Below are 25000 nucleotides of genomic sequence, written 5' to 3'. Positions count from 1 at the left end.
ATAAACAGTGTCGTCGAAAACTCCTGATAGACCAGTCCCAGATTTGTAAGACTCATTTCTTTCCTCCTCCGCCTTTCCTGTAAGCCATGTATCATTTACAGGTTGCCTCGGAGTTCTACAACAACACTTAGCAACTGTTTTCAAAAGACAAAACTAAAAATGACGGGGGAGAGAAAGAAAGTAAATACTGACTGGGCTTTTTTTATAAAGAAAGGTTCCAAGTTGTTGGTCAAGTTTTTTTTTTTTTATTCCAAACACAGATGATCACAGCGGGAAGTGCGCATGCGCCACCTCATCACCAAACTTCCTTCCGCTAGCCACCCTTTTTCTGTCACTCTGACACCCTCTTTCTCGTTTATCTTCCTCTCGTCCACTTCTGCTCCCCTTCCCTATTCTTCTAACTACCTGTCTCTTCTCTTTCACCTTCTCTCTTGTATCTATCTTCCTCTCTTGCTCTCTCTCTCTCTTTCACCTTCTCTCTTGTATCTATCTTTCCACTCTTGCTCTCTCTCTCTTTCACCTTCTCTCTTGTATCTATCTTTCTCTCTTGCTCTCTCTCTTTCCCCTTCTCTCTTGTATCTATCTTCCTCTCTCTCTTCACCTCACTCACTCCCAATCTTTCTCTCTCTATTCTTCTAACTCACTCCGCTCTCATCTCTCACCCTTTCTCTTTCTTCCGTTTCACCTGTCACTCTTTCTCTCTCTCCCTTTCACCTCACTCAATCACCCTTTCTCCTCCTCCTCCTCTAAACCTTATATATATAAAACAATTTAAGTAACAATTTCACATTTATTTCATTCACATCTTTCCCAGGAAACTTTATTACTTCCAATTAAGAAAAAAATATATATATTTTTAATATTCAACATAAAAACCTATCTTTCCATAAGAATTAACAACGAAAAAATTCGACAGATTTTATAGCAATATTTTGTTATTAGTAATCGTGTTGATACGTCTCTGTTCTGAAACACGACATTTTATTATTGTAATCGAATCCACAACAGAAGATTACATCGTATTTTTGTCTTTAAAGATACTTCCATGGCTTCTCACTCAGTCGGCCTTTCTCCCGAACTGATGTGGCAAATTCTATATACAAAAGTACTATACCCCCGTCTCTAATTTGTCTGCTAATCAAAGCTCATTTAAACGTATTTACACGTTTTGTAGCCTTCCGTCCAGAGCAAGGCAAGAAAAAATCACTCTCCAACAAAACAGATGACGATGATGATAATTAATAATAATAATAATACTAATAATAATAGTAATAAATGGAGTTGTGACCTCCACTAACATCTTTATTTTCATGCTTTATTTTCATGCTAGAAAGGTTGTGAAGGCGAGAGATAGGTGATAAAACACTCCAATCTAAAATATTTCGCACATATCTTCCTTTTTCAGTCACTTTTGACAACGATCTCCACTTTTACCTCTCTTTATATCGTGGCCACAAATGTAATTACCATTAATAGATACATTGATTTTTAAACAGCCTATATCAACTGACCTTGTGTTGCATCAAAACAATTATCTTCTATATATGATCGGAATATCATCTGTTCATTTCAGATTTTATATATACATACACATATATATATATAACGTAGATATAGGCATATGCGTTATGGAGGACAATCAAGCTCTAAATCGTTTTGACTATTTAAAGTAGAAAATAAATTCGGTGCAGATAACTAAAAATATTATCTTCTGCACTGATGTCTTAATTTTTCGACAACCACAAAATAATCAAAGCTGCTTCTTCGCCATTTTCCACAAAACAAATCCTCCACTAAAATAAGTTTTCATGGCATTAAATTCGTATGGAAAGTTTCCAAAGCAATTTTGTGTACACAGAAATTGCAAAACTGGGACACATTTATCTATATTGAGGTAAATAACACACAAACACGCGCGCACACACACACAAACATACGTGTCTATAAATATGTACATACACACGTGTGTGTATGTCTGTCCATCTACTCTATCTATCTATGTTATCTACATAGATAGAATGTTTACTACTCAACCAGATGGTTTCAGGTTCTGGCCCACAACGGAGCATCTTGGGAAAGTGTCTTCTACTATAGCTCAGGGTTGACCAAAAGTGGAAGCCTGTTGTATATGAACACGCCACCTGAATATGTGTATTAATGCATGTATAATTAATGTGAGCGTGCATTTGCATATACATACATACATACATACATACATACATACATACATACATACATACATACATACATACATGCATACATACATACATGCATGCATGCATGCATGCATGCATGCTTCTCTCGTTGCCAAGGCAAAAGGTGATAGCTGTAAATGAGCGTCATTCATTTCTAATATTCTGCAAAAATATGTCTGGTCATGACGAAATGTTACCTTGCTTGGAAACAGAGGATTGACTATAGGATGGGTATCAAGCCATAGAAAAGATCTTAATAAACTCTATCCAGGCTAAGCAAGCATAGAAAAGTAAATGTTAAATGATATATATATATATATATATAACCCCGTGCTAGTAGGGTATTAAGAGCACCATCCAAGCGTGATCGTTGCCAGAGCAGCTATCTGGCCTCCGTGTCGGTGACACATAAAAGGCACCATTCGAGCGTGATCGTTACCAGCGTCACTTTACTGGCACCAGTGCCGGTGACATGTGTAAAAGATTCGAGCGAGGTCATTGCCAGTACCGCCTGACTGGCCCCGTGCTGGTGGCACGTAAAAGCACCCACTACAGTCTCGGAGTGGTTGGCGTTAGAAAGGGCATCCAGCTGTAGAAACTCTGCCAGATCAAGATTGAAGCCTGGTGCAGCCATCAGGTTCGCCAGCCCTAAGTCAAAATCGTCCAACCCATGCTAGCATGGAAAGCAGATGTTTAACGATGATGATGATGATGGAATGTTCACAGTACCTAGGTTTCTCAAGTGATCACCCATATAAGTACTAACTAGGCTTGTGTTGCTTAACTTTGGTGATCAGATGAGAACCAGTGCTTTCAAAGTGATATGGCCATAAGCCATATATATATTACATACACACACACACACATATATATGTAAGTATTTGGACTTTGGCTATATGACTATTTCTGATTATCAGTATTTCAAAGAACATTCACCATTTGGACTGCCTAATGTCATTAACAGTTATAATATAATTTTTACTGGATCTACATCAGGAAATCCATAATAGTATAGTGAAAATTATACACACACACACACACACACATATGTGTGTATATATATATATATATATTACGGAGATGTACTTGCATAGAGAGTGACTTGATCTGAGATCATATGCTGGAACGAAAACAATTGCAGCATGGAAGGTGTTTATAAGCCATTTAAGAAACACACAAAACCGTTAGTCAGTGAACAGGTTGCGGTCTCAGAGCGACGAAAATATTTTGACAAATTAAATTTAAATGTTGAAGTGAATCTAACGGTTTTGTGTGTTTCGTAAACGGCTTATAAACACCTTCCACGCTGCAATTATATATATATATATGAGGGGTGTGATGAAAAGTTCCTGGCTTTGAGGTTTTCACAAAAGGCCTGGTTGAAGGCCCAACCTTCCAAATTCTTTAACAGGGCTTAGGAAAACTGAAGGACTGCTGCAATAGGTGTGTGAATCTGAGAGGGGAATATGTTGAATACAATCATAATTAACTGAACCTCCAGGAACTTTTCAGCATTCCTTCATATAAACAGACAAACATATGTGTGTGCGTATATATATATATATATATATATAATGGTGCAGGTGGGGGCCTTGTGATTGAGAAGCTTGCTTCATGGGCTAGTCAATTACATTGACCCAGTGCTTGAATGGTACATTCTTTTATTGATCCTGAAAGGACAAAAGGCAAAGTGAAACTTGGCAGATGTTAAAAATAATAAAAATGCTTTCAAATTTTGGCACATGGCCATCAATTTCAGAGGAGGAAGTAAGTCGATTACTGTGACCTCAGTTCTATACTGGTACTTATTTTGATTGACCCCAAAAAGAGATGACAGGCAAAGTCGACCTTGGTAGAATTTGAACTCAGAATGTGAAGAGAAATGAAATACTGATGTGCTAACGATTCTGCCAGCTCATTGTCTTAATAATAATGTTTTCTTTATTAACCGCTAAGGGTTCACAAAACTGGGGAAGGTACAGGACAATACAATGTGGAGTTACATAAAAGGGTTAAAAAAACTGAAAAACAGTAACAACATAAAATTATAACAATAAATAATTCCCCAAAAGAGGAAGACTTCCTAGGGCTGCTCATGGAGACCCTACAAAACCATGGTCAACCTGACCACTAGGGCAAGTGCCCTCTCCACTTCATCTTCCTTCAACCTACAGGTGCATGCTTAAAGTAGACCCATTCACTGGGACCATTTTTGCAACATTCACCCACCTTGCTGGAAGCAGCACTTCCCTCTCTACCTTCACTTTCTTTTTCAAGTGAAACTTAAAAAAGTTGAGGGCTTGGCCAAAGAGGAAAGTATCTATCTTCAACCTTTTCAATCTGGTCCATCACACAACCTCTTTCACTAATGCCACCAGGCAAAGAAACACTGCCTGCCCTTCCCAACCAAAGGAAGGTGGGGGACAATTTTCACAAAGGACTCAGCCAATAGCTGGATCAGTCCATGTGACAGCAGGTGTTCAACATAAACCCACAAATCAGCAATGCTTGGGCATTGGACAAGAGCATGCAGAACAGTTTCGTCATCCTACATGCATCTTGGGCAAGCCTGGCTGATGACACTTCCATACCTGTGGAGTTTATTCAGAACCAGCAATGCCAGGCCAAGGATTTCTGTAACTTATCCATAGACCCCAGCCCAAAAGCCCACCAGAACAGACCAGCCAGTTGATTCTCATCAACACCCAGTCTCCACAAGAACATCGTCATACTTGCCTGCCACTAACTTTCTATAGAACACCAGAGCAGAACTCTCTCTCATTTGAAATAGCAATTCTTCTCTCTCTCTCTCTGGATGGATGAATCGATCAATCAATCAAGTGACAGACAGATAGATAGATAGGTAGATAAGATATCAAATGGATGTCTTATAGAACTATTCTCCACATACAATAACAACCATACCAACAATCCAATGCACCTCCATCATCAGCTGCTCAGCGGATATCAGTATGGTTTCGATATCTGGGCAGTACCATTCAATCCAACTGTGTCAACTAATTCCTACATTATCATCTTGCCCTTGAAGCCTATATAGATTATATTCCCACCAGTCTTCCATAGTTATATTCCATAGTGAAAGCTTTTATATTCTATTCGCGATTGAACTTAACTAAGTTTCGAATAGCTGAAGAAAGCATTCCAACAGTCAAAGAAGAGCCCGTCAAGAGCTTGGGGCGAGTATACGCTGGAACATTGTCAGACAGAAGTCACGGGATGGAAATTATGAAACAGGCCGAGGCTGGATTATCAGCGATTGATAACTCAAAGTTACCAGGTAACTATAAAATTTGGTGCTTGCAGTTCGGCTTGTACCTGCAACTTGCATGGCCATTTTTAATATATGAAGTAGCCTAATCACGAGTTCAGATCATTGAACAAAAATGTAATGTGTTCATTAGAAAGTGGCTAGGCCTACCTCGTATGTTGAACAGTTCAGCTCTTTATCGTAAAAGAGGTTTGTTGCAGCTACCACTAATGTCAATAGTCGAAATATATAAGCTGGGGAAGATACGGATGGTGATAATGCTGAGAGAATCAAAGGATATGGAAATCAGGCATAATCCACCAGAGGTGAAAACAGCCAGGAAGTGGAAAGCAGAAGCAGAGATTGATGATATCTTGTCTTCTCTTATATACAGAGATGTGGTGGGTGCAACGCAGAACCATCAGAAAGGACTTGGTTTTGGTGCAGATCAGTTCAGACCGTTTGCAAGTATGATGCGGATCTGTTGTTAGCAACAGCGTCAAAACGAGAGAAGCAGAGAGAAGAGAGCTTCATTTGATCCGATGTTTTCATCAAGGACAGCTGACGAGATGAGAAGAACATGTTGTTGAGAGGAAAATGAGTTGGGATGAGATATGGAAGTGGATGACATCTCGGCTAAGTTTTCTGATTCGTTCATCTTTTGATGTTTTGCCATCATCTATGAATCTAGTAAGATGGAACATCTCAGAGAATGGCATATGCAAATGCGGAAAGGTTGGAACACTGAAACATTCTTTCCAACTGTTCATTAGCAATGAACAGGTATACATGGAGACACAACTTGGTCCTTAAGGTTATCTTCAATGCTGTAAAGAACCAAATTCATCTCAACAACACTGAGAAAAAAACCATTGAAAGTACCATCTCGAGATTCCGTTACCTTTGTGCACTCAGGTCAGTGGATCTGTTTCAAGAAGAACAAGAAACTTCCTGTGAGAGATGAAAAGTGGAACGGCTATTGGGAGGTGATTGCAGATTTACTTGGGTGCCACAGATTCTTTCCCATCCCAATTACGAAAAAAACAGATATTTTGATGTGGTGTGAAAGAAGGAAAGTTGTAAATCTAGTCAAGTTAACGGTTCCTCATGAAGATAACATGGACGCCGCTCGGGCTCAAAAGATTGACCGTTATGTAAACCTCCTCGAGGAATGTGAAGACGCAGGCTGGAAAGCGGAACATTTTCCAATCGAAGTTGGATGCAGAGGGTTCGTTGGACACAGTGTGAGACGACTGTTGTTATCATTAGGCCTAACTCATCGTAAAGTCAATACCACCATGACCGATATCTAAACTACAGTGGAGAAGGCTAGCCACTGAATTTGGTTAAAAAGAGACAATGAGCGATGGCTAGAAGAAGATTGAGCGTTATTTGATAACCAGTTGATCTAGCAAGTGGGGCCTCATATCAATGACAGGGACCAGAACGCATTCTCTCCTGATGACCCCATACACTTGTTGGCTTCCGGTATGCGGAGTTTTTGACTGGTAGCACTTGCATGTACAAGTTGTTTGCAAGACATCTAACTAATTCTGAGTGAATTACACTATTTCATAACCCAAAAGTCAATAAATAAAAACTCCATACATATTAAATATTTGTTATCCTTACATGATTTAATGTTAAACTTATACAAGTAATTAATAGATAATACTAAAATATCCTTTTATATATATATATATATATATATATATCATCATCATAATCATAGTCATTTAATGTCCATTGTCCATGCTAGCATGGGTGTTGGACAGTGTAACCAGAGCTAGCAAGCTGGGGGCTGCACCAGATTCCAGTCTGATTTGACATGATTTCTGCTGGCCTTTTGGGAACTGCCGGAAGTTGAAAAGTAATGGGAAAGGGTGATAATCCCCTATTGCTTCACAGCTGAATGATGGCAGTATGGCCAGAAGTCGATAGCCATTGACAAAAGAGGTAATCTAGACTTTTCCCATCCATATTTTAAAGAGGCTATATAAGCCAACAGGTCTTGGGGTCTGACAACACCCCATAAAGTTAAACCTTTTATGGATGGGAAACCCAGGATAACTCCTCGAAACTGGCCTTCACCAGATAATATATATATATAAATTATATTAGATATAAAAAAACCACTATTAGGCAAATCAAACAGTGAAAAACATAAACCAATTCATAAAAATAAATATAATATAATATACAAAATATATGAAATTTAAATTTAAAATTTTTAATTTATATTTATAAATTTTCATATTTTTTTATATATATATATATGTTTAAATACAAAATGGGACAAGAACGCAAAACATCCAGACAGTTAGGTGATAAAAGAAAGGGACAACAAAACATCCAGATGGACGATACAAAGAAAACAAGGATGGGTCATACGGAGTTTTCTTTCCTCAGTCGAGTTCCAGATTATCTTTGCAATTTTGGCTGGTTATATTCGAGTATTCGAGATGGCTCCAATCTGGTCAGCCCCAAGAAAAAACTAAGCTAAGAGCATTAGATTCCTTGGAAGAAAGCAGTGAATGCATACGAAAACATGGACAGAAAAAACAGAGAAAGTTACACAAAGGTGCAGCCATGGCTGTGTGATAAGAAGCTTGCTTCCAAACCACATGGTTCCGGGTTCAGTTCCACTCAGGCACGTGTCTTTTACTATAGATCAACCAAAGCCTTGTGAATGGATTTGGTAGATGGAAACTGAAAGAAGTCTGTCATTGATATATATATATATTACGGAGATGTACTTGCATAGAAAGTGACTTGATCTGAGATCGTGTGCTGGAACGAAAACAATTGCAGCATAGAAGGTGTTTATAAGCCATTTAAGAAACACACAAAACTGTTAGATTCACGTCAACATTTAAATTTAATTTGTCAAAATATTTTCATCGCTTTGAGACCGCAACCTGTTCACTGACAGAACTTCGTACTGCAGTACAAAGTTTTGTCAGTGAACAGGTCACGGTCTTAAAGCGACGAAAATATTTTGACAAATTAAATTTAAATGTTGAAGTGAATCTAACGGTTTTGTGTGTTTCTTAAATGGCATATAAACACCTACCACGCTGCAATTATATATATATATATATTATATATATATATATATATATATATATATACATTTATGTGTCTATCTGTCTGTTTGCCCCACTCCATCACTTGACAACCGATGTGAGTGTGTTTACGTCCCAGTAACTAAGCAGTATGGCAAAAAAGACCAATAGAATAAGTGCTAGGCTTACAAAGAATAAGTCCTGGGGTTGATTTCTTCTACTAAAAACCCTTTAAGGCGGCGCTCCAGCATGGCTGCAGTTAAATGACTGAAACAAGTAAAAGAATAAAAGTGTGTGGGAGGGGGGGATCACAAGGGCTGGGTTGCAGAAGCTAGGTACAAAGGTGCTGTAAGTAAATTGAAAGTCAACAATTTCAATAACGTATTTAGTGAGAAAATAGAAGTCCATCAAGGTTCCGTTCTCAGTCCTTTCCTATTCATCATAATCCTACAGGCCATCATAGAGGAATTTAACCCTTTAACATTTAAACTGGCCATATCTGACCCAAATATACTACTTGTATTATGGTCAAACTGGCCAGATTCAGCCTCTCACACCTACCCCACAATGTCATTCTAAAAATAAACAATCATATCATAAAAATCTCAAAACTACAAGATAATGCATGATTAATTGAAAACAATGTGATTAACCTTTTGGCATTCAGGTTACTCTGTCAAATGCAATGCTTATTTATTCACATTGGTTTTTTAATTAATCATGCATTATCTCATAGCTTTGAGATTTTGATGATGTGATTTGTTACCTTTGCCTTAGCGAAGGCAGAGTATTGTTTTCAGTCGCATTTGTTTGTTTGTCCTTGAACAAGATATCTCAAGAAGCGCTGGATGGATCTAGATGAAATTTTCAGGGATGTTTGGTTTTATGACTGGCATGAACTGATTTTGGGATTGATCTGGTACCAGACAAGGATTCTGAATTATTTTTCCAGTTTTTCTTTACTTAATCTTTGAGAGCAGTCAGGTTCATTTTTAGTATTCTCATTTGTGAGAACAGTCGAATTTATTTCAGACATTCTGATTTTAAAAACGTGACATATATTTGCCATTTAAATATGGCTAACCCCTAAGGGTGGATGCTACTGTAGTCTGTAGCCCCAGGAGGGCACCTCCTCCAGCTGGCTATAGACACACTTTCTGTGCTCTATCAGTATTTGCAAAGGGAAGCCATCCTTCCCGTCTTCAACTTATGATACACACGGACTCGAGTTTCTGGGTATCGAGTCCATGTGTATCATAAGTTGAAGACGGGAAGGATGGCTTCCCTTTGCAAATACTGATAGGGCACAGAAAGTGTGTCTATAGCCAGCTGGAGGGGGTGTCCTCCTGGGGCTACAAACTACAGTAGCATCCACCCTTAGGGGTTAGCCATATTTAAATGGCAAACATACGTCACGATGTGTTGCAGCTACTGTTTATAACTCACTCTGAGATTTATTATTGCTCATTTTAAAAACATCTCCAGCTAAACATTGAGAGGATGTTGGTGTTGCCTTGGCAGAGGTTTGCACTCTCTGAGTGCTCTTGTTTATTTTAAAAATGATATTATATGGTAATTGTGAGAAGTAGGATCCTATATACAGATGATTTAGTTCTCATAGCTGAATCTGTAGGGAAATTAGTGAAGAAACTCCAGGCATGGAAGCTAAACCTAGAATTGAGAAGCTTCAAGATTAACTTAGCAATGATAAATGTTTTTAGAAGTTAAAAAGAAGGCAGGATCCTGGTATCTTCAAAGAAATGTCCTGGTTCAATGTGCAGGAAAGGAGTAGGAAATTTCATATGGTGTACCCAATGTAAGATACAGACACACAAGTGGTGTAGTGAAATCACAGAAATAAAGAAAGTACGCTTCATATAAGACAGATGACTGGAATAATACATACTACGAGTAGACTAGAAATAGATTCTCTTAAATGCTCAGAAGGCTCACTAGGAATTGTTGGCAGTATTTGTTATCTAGAAAACATGATTAGCAGGGGAAGTGGTTGCCCTGAATATATAGTAGCCTGGGTAAGAACAGCTTGGAAAAATTCTGGGAGATTCTACTACCACTGGCAACAAAGGTCTTTTCCCTCAGAGTGAAAGGCAGATTGTATGACATTTGTGTTAGAAAGGCATTGCTGTATGGTAGGGAGACATGGACCTTGAATGTAGAGGATTGAAAAGAGTGGAAAGAAATGAAGTACCGTAAATCTTCGAGTATAGTCCACCCTTGAGTATAATACGCAGGGGATTTTTAGGGGGCTATACCTCTGAAAAACCTAAACCTTGTGTATAATACGCACTCCTTCTCTAACTTGAGTCATGTGTAATTAAGCCAGCAGCACCTAGTCGAACAAACACTTCCATGCATGCATAACACAATAATGGTGATGTTCTTAACTGTTATATGGGAATGTTAATATGTTTGCAAATTGTTTTTGTTACATGTTATTCAGTGTTCTGAATACCTTTTTTTTTAATAAATGTTGCTTATTGCAAGTTATGGTTGATTATTTTAAGGCTTCATTGCTTTCAGGCTTAGCTTAAGGTATTTTCGCACCCGACATCACAAAATGTGTCTGAATACACATTGCCGGACAGCAAATAAAGACTCGGACATTGCTTAGAAAATATTTTTCATTTTTAACCTCATATATAGTACGCACTAGGGATTTTGACCTTTAAATTTTGGGAAAAAAGTGTGGATTATACTCGAGGATTTACGGTAAGCATATGCCATTAGATGTACTATGTAAATGTACATAAATGACATAGTGCAAATATGTTGAGAGAAAAACTGGCCAAAAGAGAAATCAGATGTGCGCAAGAAAGAAGACTGTGCCAATAGTATGAACAGGTGTATAAATGAGGATATCTGTATAAAGAAGTGCCAATCACTAAATGAGGATGAAACTTGCACAAGGGGGATACCAAGGGATAAAATAGTGATGGCTGATATCAGGATTTGAACCTCACAGAGGAAATGACAAATGACTGACGTGACTGGTGATATGCAGTTCTAGAGGAGACTTGCCCAACTCTGAAACTTAAGTTCTAGAATTGCTTATTTTAACTGTTATGCTCCCAGAACATAAACTTCTATTGCTAATCAGATCTTTTAGACAACAAAAGCTATCCACTACTTCTAAAGAATACCTGGACATTGGATGGGGTCTATATCACAAGTGCTCTTAGTACTTATTGCCCGTCACATGTGAAACTTAATTTCTCTATAAGCATATCTGTGATCCCACAGCTTACACTAGGTACACTTTAAGGAATCCCTACCTACTCCTTTTCTACATATTAAGCATTGGTATTTTCTTGATAGCAACAGGGTCCTGTCTTTCCTACTTACAAATACTTTATAGTCCTTGCTAAATTCACTTTGAGGCCTCTAGGTTCCAGGTTTTGTTTCCACGTCTGGGATACCTTTTCTAATTCTAATAAAGATTCAGTTATATAGGCGCAGGAGTGGCTGTGTGGTAAGTAACTTGCTTACCAACCACATGGTTCCGGATTCAGTCCCACTGCGTGGAACCTTGGGCAAGTCTTCTGCTATAGCCCCAGGCCGACCAATGCCTTGTGAGTGGATTTGGGAGACGGAAACTGAAAGAAGCCTGTCGTATATACATATATATATATATATATATATGTGTGTGTTTGTGTGTCTGTCCCCCTAGCATTGCTTGACAACCGATGCTGGTGTGTTTACGTCCCCATCACTTAGCGGTTCGGCAAAAGAGACCGATAGAATAAGTACTGGGCTTACAAAGAATAAGTCCCAGAGTCAATTTGCTCGACTAAAGGCGGTGCTCCAGCGTGGCCGCAGTCAAATGACTGAAACCAGTAAAAAGAGTAAAAAGAGAGAGTATATGATGTAGATCATCAGCATAAAGAAGCTCCCACAGGCAGCTATTCCTAAGCTTCTCTGCTATAACTTGGAGAGCAAGAGTAGGCTGAGGACTGGGCCCTAACTTCATGCTAAATGCAATACTACACTTATCCCTAACTCTCACCTTGCATGCACAGCTCTTACATGGCACGCACAGGTCTTACAAGCCATTCATCAACTCAAGCTACCTCAGTGACCACCTGATCACAGAGCAAGAAACCGTATCAAAGGCCTTCTCTAGATAACAAATGCCAGACATAGGGGCTTATTCTTAGCTAGATATTTCTTCTGCAGTTGTTTCACTAGGAAGGTGATATAAGCAGTGCTTCTTCCTGGCAAAAAACCAAAGTGCACAATATCTATGTTAACTTTCTTCTCAGTCAGTTGCATTATAACTCTGTACTCTTCATAAACAGGTCCAAAAGCTTAACACTTCTTTAGTTTCTCTTCTTTTATATCATATTTGCCCTTATAGCAGATGCTGATACCGTTACGTTAGTAACTTATTATGTGGGTGACCAACCCATATCCCACTCCACTAAGGATTTTAAACATCTCAATGATAATTCTTGGTAGACCAGGCCTTTTCTATCTTCAGTTAATTTTAGAACAAATATATTATTCTTATTTTCTTCATCAAACTTTTACAAAAAAGATGCATAACTCAAAAGGAGATATTTCTGTTTACCTTAATTCTACAAACTATATTCATTGTGGGCTGGGATGACAATTGTTCAGGTGGCTAACAAGTGATTCTACATCACAAAAATTAATTACCAACTTCATTACAATCTAAGTGGTAATCACATTTTTCTTTCTTTCTTTCTTCTTTTTTTTTTTGCTGTCAAATCGCAGTCATTTTATTGTGAAATCAACTGTTTTCAATAAAATTGGGTGGGGGTGTTCTTTTTTGCCAAAGGAACGAGATGCATTACATAAAGAGATTTCTCTGAGGCATCTTATCTGCTGACAACTTGGTCTTCGACCACATAATATGACAACCAGGATTGGTCAATTGCTTTATCAAGTTCATCATGTTCTTGTGAAAGTACTGCTGATTGAATAAACATGATTCCAACAAAATGTGGAAAGCAAGAAATTATAAGAAAATCCTGACTTTTTTTTTTTCCCTGCAAATTAATGTGTAATGTTTATCAATGGAGACAATAAATATTGAAGTAATTATATTCCACAAATTATCAAGTATGAATTACGTTGACCCCCAGCATTATTGCACAGAACAAGAACTTAAAACTGGATACCTAGCTGCCAATATCTCAATTCTTTCTTGTACACTATTTCACTATTCTGAATAACTTGTACCAGAGATCCTTATGCTGTGAAACATTAACAAACTTTTTCCTTTCTGCCTCTCCCCTTGCTAAATGTAGCCTCCCTTCAGCAGTCACCAAATCTGTCAAAGGCCTTCTCAAGACCAGCAAGTGCTATGTATAAGGGCTTCTAGCCATGTATTTCTCTTGTGGTTGTCTCACTAGGAATATGTGTTTCTTTATTACCCACAAGGGGCTAAACATAGAATGGACAAACAAGGACAAACAAATGGATTAAGTCGATTACATCGACCCCAGTGCGTAACTGGTACTTAATTTATCAACCCCGAAAGGATGAAAGGCAAAGTTGACCTCGGCGGAATTTGAACTCAGAACGTAATGGCAGACAAAATATCGCAAAGCATTTTGCCCGGCGTGCTAACATTTCTGCCAGCTTGCAGGAATATGGCATCCATGCTACCTTTTCCTGGGATAAAAACCAAACTACATCTAATGCAAATTAATCTCGTCCCTATTTTATTTTGCATTAGCCTAAGCAGGTAACCTTCATAACTTGGTCCAACAGAGGCGATTTGCTGTACTTGAGAAGACACGTAAAATCACTGTCATCCATACATACCAGCTTGTCCTTTGCAGGTGCTGGTGCCACATAGACGCACCCATGCTGGTGATACATAAAAGGCACTCAGCACACTCTGTAAAGTGGCTGGCATTAGGAAGGGCATCCAAGTGTAGAAACCATGTCACAACAGACAACTGGAGTCTGGCCAGCTTCATGTCAAACCATCCAGCCCGTGCCAGCATGGAAAACAGACCTTAAAAGACGATGATGATGATGTAGTTTCTTCTATAGTACCTCCCTAATTAATCTAGAATTCTTGTCTTTTATTAAACAATTTAGGGAAACCCAGTCCTGTTTCTCTGTCTTAAGGCAAAAAGCACACATTTTATCTTCTCTCTCCCTATTTTGTTATCTTTCTTACACCATACCATGTGTTCCTATCCATCTATGCATAACATACATTTTGCCTTCCCTCTTTTATCATATCAATCTATCTACCTCTCTATTCCTACCTCTCTCTTTAACCCTTTAGTAGTCAGATTAATCTATCAAATGAAATGCTTATTTATTCACATTGTTTTGAATTACTCATGCATTATCTCATAGCTTTGAGATTTCGATGATGTGATTGTTTGATTTTAGAATGACATTGCAGGAGTAGGTGTGAGAGGCTGGATCTGGTTGGTTTGAATAAAGGTAACAATGCAACGGAAAGTGCGAGGAATATTAAAGCAATAAATGGGGATCAGACAATAAGCATAAGCCAGTGTCAACGGTGATTCCAGAAATTCCGAGCTGGAAACTACAGCCTAGAAGATGAGCCTCGTCCTGGAAGATCTGTAAAGGACGTCCTGCAAACCCTGGTGGAACAAAATCCTATCGTAACTGTTGAGGAACTAGCAGAGAAGCTTGGATTTGGTCATTCAACCGTTCATCAACACCTGTATGCCATCGGAAAAGACAGCAAATTGGGTCAATGGGTTACTCACAAATTTCTGAGTCCAATTGCATGCAGAGAGTGAATGTGTGCTCTCCTTTGCTGTCACATCTCAAGAAATGAACCTTGTTTAGACCAAATAGTGACTGGTGACAAGAAATGGGTTCTCTATAAAAATGTCAAGCACTGAAGACAGTGGGTAAGGAAAGGAGAAACACCAGCACACCAGGTTAAAGGTCTTCATCCATGTAAGGTGTTATTTGTTTGTTGAGATATGAAAGGTTTAATCCACTTTGAACTTTTAAACCCAAACCAAATGATAACAAAGGAGATCTACTGCAAACAACTTGAGCGTCTTAAGCCAGTGCTAAAAAAAAATGACCGTCTTTGATTTCAAGATGAAAGGTGTTCTTCCATCAGGATAATGCTCAGTCACATACAGCAAGGATGACATTCCAAAGGCTGGAGCAGTTTGAATTCCAAAGGATGACATTCCAAAGGCTGGAGTAGTTTGGAAACGATGCCCCACTCACCATCCATCTGATTATCACTTATTCCGCAGTCTTTAAAGTCATTTGGACAGAAAAAATATGAATTCTGGTGACAAAATCAGAACAATACTGGGGGAATATTTTTGGTCATGGACAAGTGAATTTTGGAAGAGGGATATTACAATTTTACAATATTTAGATTATAAAAGAACTTTGTGCATCTTAATTTTGAAAAATAAAAGAAATATTTAAAAAAACGCATTATTTATGGGATGACCCAATGTGTGTGTGTGTTAGACATCAATTGTATTAGAAGATCATATTGGTAACAAGGGAGTTCTCCCTCAAAATCAAGAGCAGATTTCATGATGCTTATGTACAATGTGCAGTGCTGCATGACAGTGATATGTGAGCCTCGGAAGAAGAAAACACTAAAGAAACGAGGTAAACATGCTTCACTGGATGTGCCATGTTAGTATACATCAGTGGTTTTCAACCAGGGTTCCGCCAGTACAGTCCAGAGGTTCCGCAAGAAGTTACAAAACTGCTAAAATCGGCAGTAATTTTTAATTCTCCTGTGCAGATATGTGTGCACAAGACTATTAAATTATTGCACAGGGATTCCTCGAGTAAGTGGAATGTTTCCTTGGGGTTCCGCTCCAGCAAAAAGTTTGGAAAGCACTGGTATGCATGAACAACAGAGTATAAATGAACTGAGAGAGGAAACTGGGTATGGTAAGAATGAAATATGGGGTGCAAAGGAAAGTAGATGGCATTGGTATGGACGTGTGATGCAAATGAAGGATGAATGTTACATAAACAAGTGTCATGTGCTCAAAATGAATAGAATCTGTGGTAGGAGATCAAGGAATACATGGAAGAAACAAATGGCCCTAAACATGAAACAGCAGCAATATATATTTCTTTACTGCCTACAAGGGGCTACACACAGAGGGGACAAACAAGGACAGACAAAGTGATTAAGTCGATTACATCGGCCCCAGTGCGTAACTGGTACTTAATTTATCGACCCCGAAAAGATGAAAGGCAAAGTCGACCTCGACGGAATTTGAACTCAGAACGTAACGGCAGACAAATACAGCTACGCATATCGCCCGGCCTGCTAACGTTTCTGCCAGCTCGCTGCCTTGAAACAGCAGCAATATATGACAAACAAATGCCTTTATGGGGACTTGCCAAAAGTTAGCAAGAAGATCAGGTGAAGATGGCTGCGACTGTCTGATCGCTGCATGTGCCACCCTGGACAGTAGCATCCAAATTAGTCTTGTGGAACCCACTTCATGGTAATGTAAGAAGAGGAAGACATTGTTACACTTACAATGCCAACTTGGTAGTGATGTTGGACTGAGAAGTGTGGCAGGTAGATTTTGTTGTTGTGGTCCAGGTTGGAACCCAGCCATAAAAAAAAATAAAACCGGAAGTGGTGAAAACTGATCTCCAGGCACTACACCCGGCAAAGAAGATGACAAAGAACTGTGTCAACTGGTGATACAAGACACAGCAAAAAATGCAGTCTTCTGCACCATCATCATCATCATCATCATCATCATCGTTTAACGTCCACTTTCCATGCTAGCATGGGTTGGACGATTTTGACTGAGGGCTGGTGAACCAGATGGCTGCACCAGGCTCCAGTCTTGATTTGGCAGAGTTTCTACAGTTGGATGCCCTTCCCAACGCCAACCACTCAGAGAGCCAGCTAAAATAGTGGTTCGTGCATGCACCACTACCCACTGCATATTCTACACTCCTGCACATCTCCACCATCACTTCTCCCCACCATATACTATATCTTCTCATCTCTTCACCTCAAGCCATTTGTAATTCAAGGACCAGCATTTGACCTGTACAAAATAAATCCCTCATCCTCCTCTATGCTCACATCTATTCACCTTCTTGGCCATGTTACAATGAATGTGCTCTGACTCTTCCTCCTCCTCCTTTTCTATGTCCTCTTTTAATCTCTCCACTACCACCGTCTCACAACAATAAACACCCTGCCCCACATTATGTTGTAACTTCTCCCAAAATGCCCCTCACATACACAACAATAAATCTGTTCTGTGCAGCATGAAATAACTTCTCCCAACACATCGCCTAAAGTTATCACTCTATTATGTTCTCATTCGGTGGTGCATACACTTTTAACCCTTTAGCATTTAAACTGGCCATATTCAACCAAAATATCCTGCCTCTTTTATGTTAAAACTGGCCAGATCTGGCTTCTCATACAATGCCATTCTAAAAGTAAATAAACACAAATTTTGAAATCTTAAAGCTTTGAGATAATGTGTGATTAATTCAGAACAATGTGAATAAATAAGCATTACATTTGACAGAGTAATCTAAACACTAAAGGGCTAACCTATTTATTTATTGCCCACAAGGGGCTAAACACAGAGAGGACAAACAAGGACAGACAAAGGGATTAAGTTGATTATATCGACCCCAGTGCTTAACTGGTACTTATTTAATTGACCCCAAAAGGATGAAAGGCAAAGTCGACCTCAGCAGAATTTGAACTCAGAACTAAGAATTTCACCCGGTGTGCTAACGTTTCCACCAGCTCGCCGCCTAAATGGCTAACCTGTGAGTGAGAAGATGTTTTAACTAGTGGTGATAGCACAAAAAAAAAACACCTAGTACACAATGTGAAGTGGTTGGTGAATTGAGCAGAGAACAACACAAGGTTTCAAAGAAGTCTTTACTCTCACTGGGGGTAACACAAATTCACCCATGCTGGTGCCATGAAAGTGGTTGACAATAAGAATGGCATCTAGCCACATCATCATCATCATCATTGTTCAACCGTGGTCAAGACAATGGAATTTACTATGTTACGCCAGACTTCACGGTCCATCATAGCATTAAGGAGGTCCTGTTTCTGGATGCCTGTATCCCTGGAGATTACATCAGGTTAGGAGAGTGTGCGCCCTCTGGTATCGCGAGCAGATGGCTTCCAGAGGAGAAGAGTAGAAATTACCTCGTTTTCAGCTCTACAACAATGTCCAATGTCCAGCAAACTGGACTCTTCTACCTTTCACTGTCCAACCGAGGCTACCTTGGAAAGTAGAAAATGTAAAATGATGACAAACTTTGATTCAGCTTACCTGCTAATTGCGACACCAGTGATTTCTCAATCACTGTTTAGCTATATCAATATTGGCTGATTTTCTCCTACCATGCAAAACTGACTCTCCATTGGTTACAACAACTAGGGTTCCAGTTGATCCAATCAACAGAACAGCTCTCTCATGAAGTTAATGTGCAAGTAGCTGAGCACTTCACAGACATGTATACCTATTTCTTTACTACCCACAAGGGGCTGAACACAGAGAGGACAAACGGATTAAGTCGATTACATCGACCCCAGTGCGTAACTGGTACTTAATTTATTGACCCTGAAAGGATGAAAGGCAAAGTCAACCTCGGCGGAATTTGAACTCAGAACGCAGTGGCGGAAGAAATACCACAAAGCATTTCGCCCGGCTTGCTAACATATCTGCCAGCTTCACAGACATGTATACCCTTAATGTAGTTCTCAGGGAGATTCAGTGTGACACAGAACGACAAGGCTGGCCTTTTGAAATACAGGTACAACTTATTTTTGCATGCAGAGTGGACTGGAGCAACATGAAATAAAGTGTCTTGCTCAAGGACACAATGTGCCACTGGGAATTGAACCCATGACCTTATGATCATGAGCCGAATACCCTAACCACTAAGCTACAATGAGTAGTGGCTTACATAGCAATATTGATAATTGTAATAATAATTATGTGAGAGGAGACTGACACATGGTTTCAGATGGGGGGGGGTATAGGTGAATATAGTGAATAATGGCGGCGAGCTGGTAGAAACGTTAGCACACTGGGCGAAATGCTTAGCGGTATTTCATCTGTCGTTACATTCTGAGTTCAAATTCCGCCGAGGTCGACTTTGCCTTTCATCATTTCGGGGTCGATAAATTAAGCACCAGTTACGCACTGGGGTCGATGTAATCGACTTAATACCTATGTCTGTCCTTGTTTGTCCCCTCTATGCTTAGCCCCTTGTGGGTAATAAAGAAATAGGTATTTCGTCTGTCGTTACATTCTGAGTTCAAATTCCGCCGAGGTCGACTTTGCCTTTCATCCTTTCGGGGTCGATAAATAAAGTACCAGTTTCGCACTGGGGTCGATGTAATCGACTTAATCCCATTATCTGTCCTAGTTTGTCCCCTCTATGTTTAGCCCCTTGTGGGTAATAAAGAAATAGGTATTTCGTCTGTCGTTACATTCTAAGTTCAAATTCCGCCGAGGTCAACTTTGCCTTTCATCATTTCGGGGTCAATAAATAAAGTACCAGTTTCGCACTGGGGTCGATGTAATCGACTTAATCCCATTGTCTGTCCTAGTTTGTCCCCTCTATGTTTAGCCCCTTGTGGGCAGTAAAGAAATATATATAGTGAATGATGGACAAGGATTGGCCTGTGGTCAAAGTGAGTGGCAAACGAGGTGGAGGACAATCAATGAGAACGAGGTATGGCAGATGGAGCTCAGGGGAAATGATAAATAACAAATGGAACAGAAAGAGTGTTCAGTAGAAAATTAAGTGGAAACAGATGATAATGTGACTGAGGAATGGATGTCAAATGAAAGTGGTTCATGGCAGAGGGAGGACTGGTAACATTAACTTCGTGAGCAGGATGTGATATGCAATTCTGCTTTCATACAATTACAGCAGCAGAATTGTGCCACAGTTAAATGGGGATGGGTGACAGGAAGACGAGAGATAAGGCGGCGAGCTGGCAGAAACGTTGGCACACCGGGCGAAATGCGTAGCCGTATTTCGTCTGCCGTTACGTTCTGAGTTCAAATTCCGCCGAGGTCGACTTTGCCTTTCATCCTTTCAGGGTCGATAAATTAAGTACTAGTTACACACTGGGGTCAATATAATCGACTTAATCCATTTGTCTGTCCTTGTTTGTTCCCTCTGTGTTTAGCCCCTTGTGGGTAGTAAAGAAATAGGAAGATGAGAGAGTGGGAAAGGTTTGACAAAAATAGATTGGATCTGAGGGCAGGCCCCAGTTGTGTTTATTGATATAAATGTTTTTGGGACCTATTTTGCCATGATGCAAAGATTTTCTTGAGCACAGCATATCATTAATTATCATGGTCCTTTGTCATATCTTTGATGACGTTCAACCTCTTAAGATTGGTCTTCACCACTGTCTCCCATGTTTTTCTGGGTCTCCCTCTTCCATAGGTTCTGTCCACATGTAGTAATTGTCAAGTGTTTATGCAGCTACCCTCATCCATACACATCACATGACCACACCAGCATAATTTTCACACTTGCACAACGCATCTAATGCCTCTGACATCTAATTTTTATCTTAATACATTTGCACTTTGTTATACAATCACATGGACATTGCACATCCACCAGAGCATATTACTTCATTTCTTTATAGTCTTCGCTTGTTTTCTGCATTAACCCTTTCGTTACTATATTTCTGACCAAAATACACCCCTTATGTGTTTCAATAAACAACTATAACTTTTTTATTTATCAATATATTAACGTGAATTTTGGAAGATAATTTAATGAAATGTTCTCAACCAATTCTATACTATAATTTTTGTCACAAAGTGACTCTAATTGCAGGTAGATACAGGTAAATTCAACAAAATATAAAATTATTAAAATTTTGTTCAAACATCGCTATAGAAAATGGGTTATTAGCTAATATTCAATTGGATATACAACAAAATTTTACGATAGAATTTGTTATTCTGGGTAACTTTCTGATACCCATAATAATATTTATGGCAAAATAGTCTTAATTTCATTTAAGGTTATGGGACACCACTTTCTTTCGTTTTGTTTACATTTAGCGTAACGGTTCGTTTCCGCCGTAATGATTTCAAATAGGCTCATTCGAAAAAGTAAAAAGAAATAGTCTAAGGCTTTACTCTTCTGGGAAAGTCTGTGGCTTGGTCCAGTTTCTTCAGAAAAATCACCGAAAGAAACAGTTTTTAAATTTTCACTCCATTCAGGTGCCAATTCATTTTCTTTATCGCTGTCGGAGCTCTCGGATTCACTGTTTTCACTTTCGGAAAATGAAACATCAGATTCATTATCAAATACCACATGCTTTTTTTTTCAGTCATAGAGTTAGATTTATGAAGGTCTTCAGTAGAAAATCCTTCGAATTCTGACTCGCTGCTTGATATAATGAAATTTGTATCCATTTTTTGTCAGAATTACAAATTTTGAAAACACAATAGGAACAAATTTTGGAAAAAAAATCTCCCAAAATTCATGGAATTAAAATTACACTTCGATTTTTGTACAAAACTGTAGATGAACTGTTTACGAAGTATAATACGTGTTTTCACGAATGTACTAAAGAGATTTGCTCTGATATTCTCATTTAAATATGAATAGGTAAATTCGGGTGGTTTTGGGCAGCTTGGTCACATTAACCAAAATTTTTTTCGGGCGGTTTGGTAACGAAAGGGTTAAGGGCCCATGTCCAACAACCATGTAGTATTACTGTTTGTACAGAAGCATCATACAATCTGCATTTCACTCTGACAGAGAGGAATTTTGTTACCAGCAGAGGTAATAGTTCTGTGAACTGTCTGCAGACAGTTCTTGTTGAAGCAACTATACCTTCAGAACATCCCCCTCACTAACAATAAGGCCACCAACAGAAATTATCTACTACCCCTAAGATTCGTTCTGGGCATTCAAGAAAATCCCTTTCCGATTATTGCTCTTGAACATCTACCTCATACATAGTCTACTTTCTCTGTTAACCTTCCTGATTCCACAGCACCTCTTGCATATCCTTAGTTTGCATTTGGTACATCAAATGGAATCTTAACCTACATATTTTCTACATATCAAGCAGGATCATTTGCTTGAAAGGCGTAGAGAACTGTCCATTTTTCTGCTTACTTTATTTGTTGCTCAGTTATCTTTAAGGCCCTTTCATTCCAAGTTTTGCTCCTATATCTGTAATTTCTACAGATACAGCGTTAAGACTGAAGTCATCAGCATGTAGCAATAACTCATCTGAAATTCCTGGTATGGCCTAGAAAACAATGATGAATATGAGGAGACTGAGAACTGAGCCCTACACACTAAATTTGTTGTACTCTTTGCTAACTCACCTTACTGACAGCACCCCTGTACATGGCTATCATAAACCATTTGCCTCCTCCTAGCTTCCTTAGTAACCACCAAATCACAGAGCAAGGGACCCTGTCAAAGGCTTTCCTCAGGTCAACAAATGCCAAGTGCAGTGATTTACTCTGAGCCAAATACGTCTCTTGCAGTTGCCTTATTAGGAAAAGAGCATTAGTAGTACTTCTCCTTGGCATAAAATCAAAATGCATTTCATTTAGGCTAACTCTCTTCCCAGATAACCATGCTATAAGTCTTTCTGTAACTTTCATGACCCAGTCCAACAATTTGATGCCACTGCAATTGCTTTTCTCTAAGGCATCTCCTGTATCTTTGTAACAGCCGACTATAATGCTGCTACACCAGTCATTGGCTATGATACCTATTTCTTTATTACCCACAAGGGACTAAACACAGAGGGAACAAACAAGGACAGACAAAAGGATTAAGTCGATTACATCGACACCAGTGCGTAACTGGTACTTTATTTATTGACCCCGAAAGGATGAAAGGCAAAGTCGACCTCGGTGGAATTTGAACTCAGAACATAACGGCAGACGAAATACCTATTTCTTTACTACCCACAAGGGGCTAAACACAGAGGGGACAAACAAGGACAGACAAACGGATTAAGTCGATTACATCGATACCAGTGCGTAACTGGTACTTGTTTAATCGACCCCGAAAGGATGAAAGGCAAAGTCGAGCTTGGCGGAATTTGAACTCAGAACGTAACGGCAGACAAAATACGGCTACGCATTTCGCCCTGTGTGCTAATGTTTCTGCCAGCTCGCCGCCTTTGATACCTACCTGCACAACCTAAATGACTATGCAGGTAACAAAGCTGTATCCAACTCTGTCAGATATTCTAAGCATTCTCAGTGGTAATTCCTGATGGACCAGGGGCCTTCTCTACTTTCATACTGCTTTTAACTAGGATAGCTAGTGGTTTTGTTGAATCTGTGTTGAGAAAACATACTTTCATCCATGCACTCTCCAGATCTAATAGCCTTTCATAGTAGCAGTGCCATACCCACTTCCTACCAGAATAACAAAGTGAAAGTTTACCATTATCCATCCATACACACTTCTCACCCACATCTTGATTCACTGATACACTTTCTTACAATCAAGCAAAAACATTTTGATGTATATTGGTTGAGGGAACAGGAACAACTATGCTTATGCATTCTGTATCTGTGGGTCAGGTGTTGTTATTAAGAATGCCACCAAAGGAGGGGACAATATAAAAAAGTGAAATTTTAGAAAAAATTATTTTTCACGGGTTGCCTGTTGTTTCTTACAAGTCCATTGACTAGATTGAGACCTTCCTCATTTAGCCTGCTGATTCAGCCAGCAACCACACATGTGGACATGAACAACTGAATTAAGATACATCCTTAGTGATGGTATGGGGTTGAGGTGGATATTCCATGAGCTGGGAAGAATCTTTTAAAAATTTGAAATTTAGAAACATTTTTTTCTGAATGTTTTTACCACATGAAATTCTCAACAAAATTTTCCTCTCACCCAGGTCTGTTATTTAACCTTTTAATATCATGAACCGAATACCCTAACCACTAAGCCACAATGAGTGGTGGCTAACATAGCAACAGTGATAAATGTAATAATAATTATGAATAAGTCCTGGGGTCAATTTGCTCGACTACAGGCAGTGCTCCAGCATGGCCACAATCAAATGACTGAAACAAGTAAAAGAGTAATATAATTGTGTGAGAGGAGACTGACACATGGTTAGAGGTGGAGGTAGAGGTGGATGTAGTGATTAGTGGACAAGGATGGACCTGTGGTCAATAGTCAATATGACCAAATTAATTCAACCATATCTGGCCCAAATATTCTACCTGTAATGATCAAACTGTCCATATCCAGCCTCTCACACCTACCCCGCAATATCATTCTAAAAATAAACAATCACATCATCAAAATCTCAAAACTACAAGATAATGCATGATTAATTGAAAACAATGTGAATAACTTTTTGGCATTCAGATTACTCTGTCAAATGCAATGCTTATTTCTCTACATTGCTTTGAATTAACCATGCTTTATCTCATAACTCTGAGATTTCG

General features: G+C 39.0%; 1 protein-coding gene and 1 pseudogene across 7 annotated transcripts in view; both read right to left on the bottom strand.

The window, feature by feature from the left end:
- Positions 1 to 25000, bottom strand: part of LOC115223979 (E3 ubiquitin-protein ligase TRIP12) — a 177115-nt gene that overhangs the window by 126972 nt on the left and 25143 nt on the right. The window contains exon 1 of one of the 7 annotated variants that reach the window (XM_029794748.2): positions 1 to 134. This exon is cut by the window's left edge and continues 3 nt beyond it. The exons of the other annotated variants lie outside the window; for them this stretch is intronic. The gene's annotated coding sequence lies outside the window, so the exon portion shown is untranslated. Of the gene's footprint in view, positions 135 to 25000 lie in introns of those variants that run through there. 7 annotated transcript variants of the gene reach the window in all.
- LOC115224132 lies at positions 2913 to 3030 on the bottom strand (annotated as a pseudogene).

Source organism: Octopus sinensis, linkage group LG24 (assembly GCF_006345805.1).
Source record: "Octopus sinensis linkage group LG24, ASM634580v1, whole genome shotgun sequence".
Lineage (NCBI taxonomy): Eukaryota > Metazoa > Mollusca > Cephalopoda > Octopoda > Octopodidae > Octopus > Octopus sinensis.
This window is presented reverse-complemented; position numbering and strand designations above follow the sequence as displayed.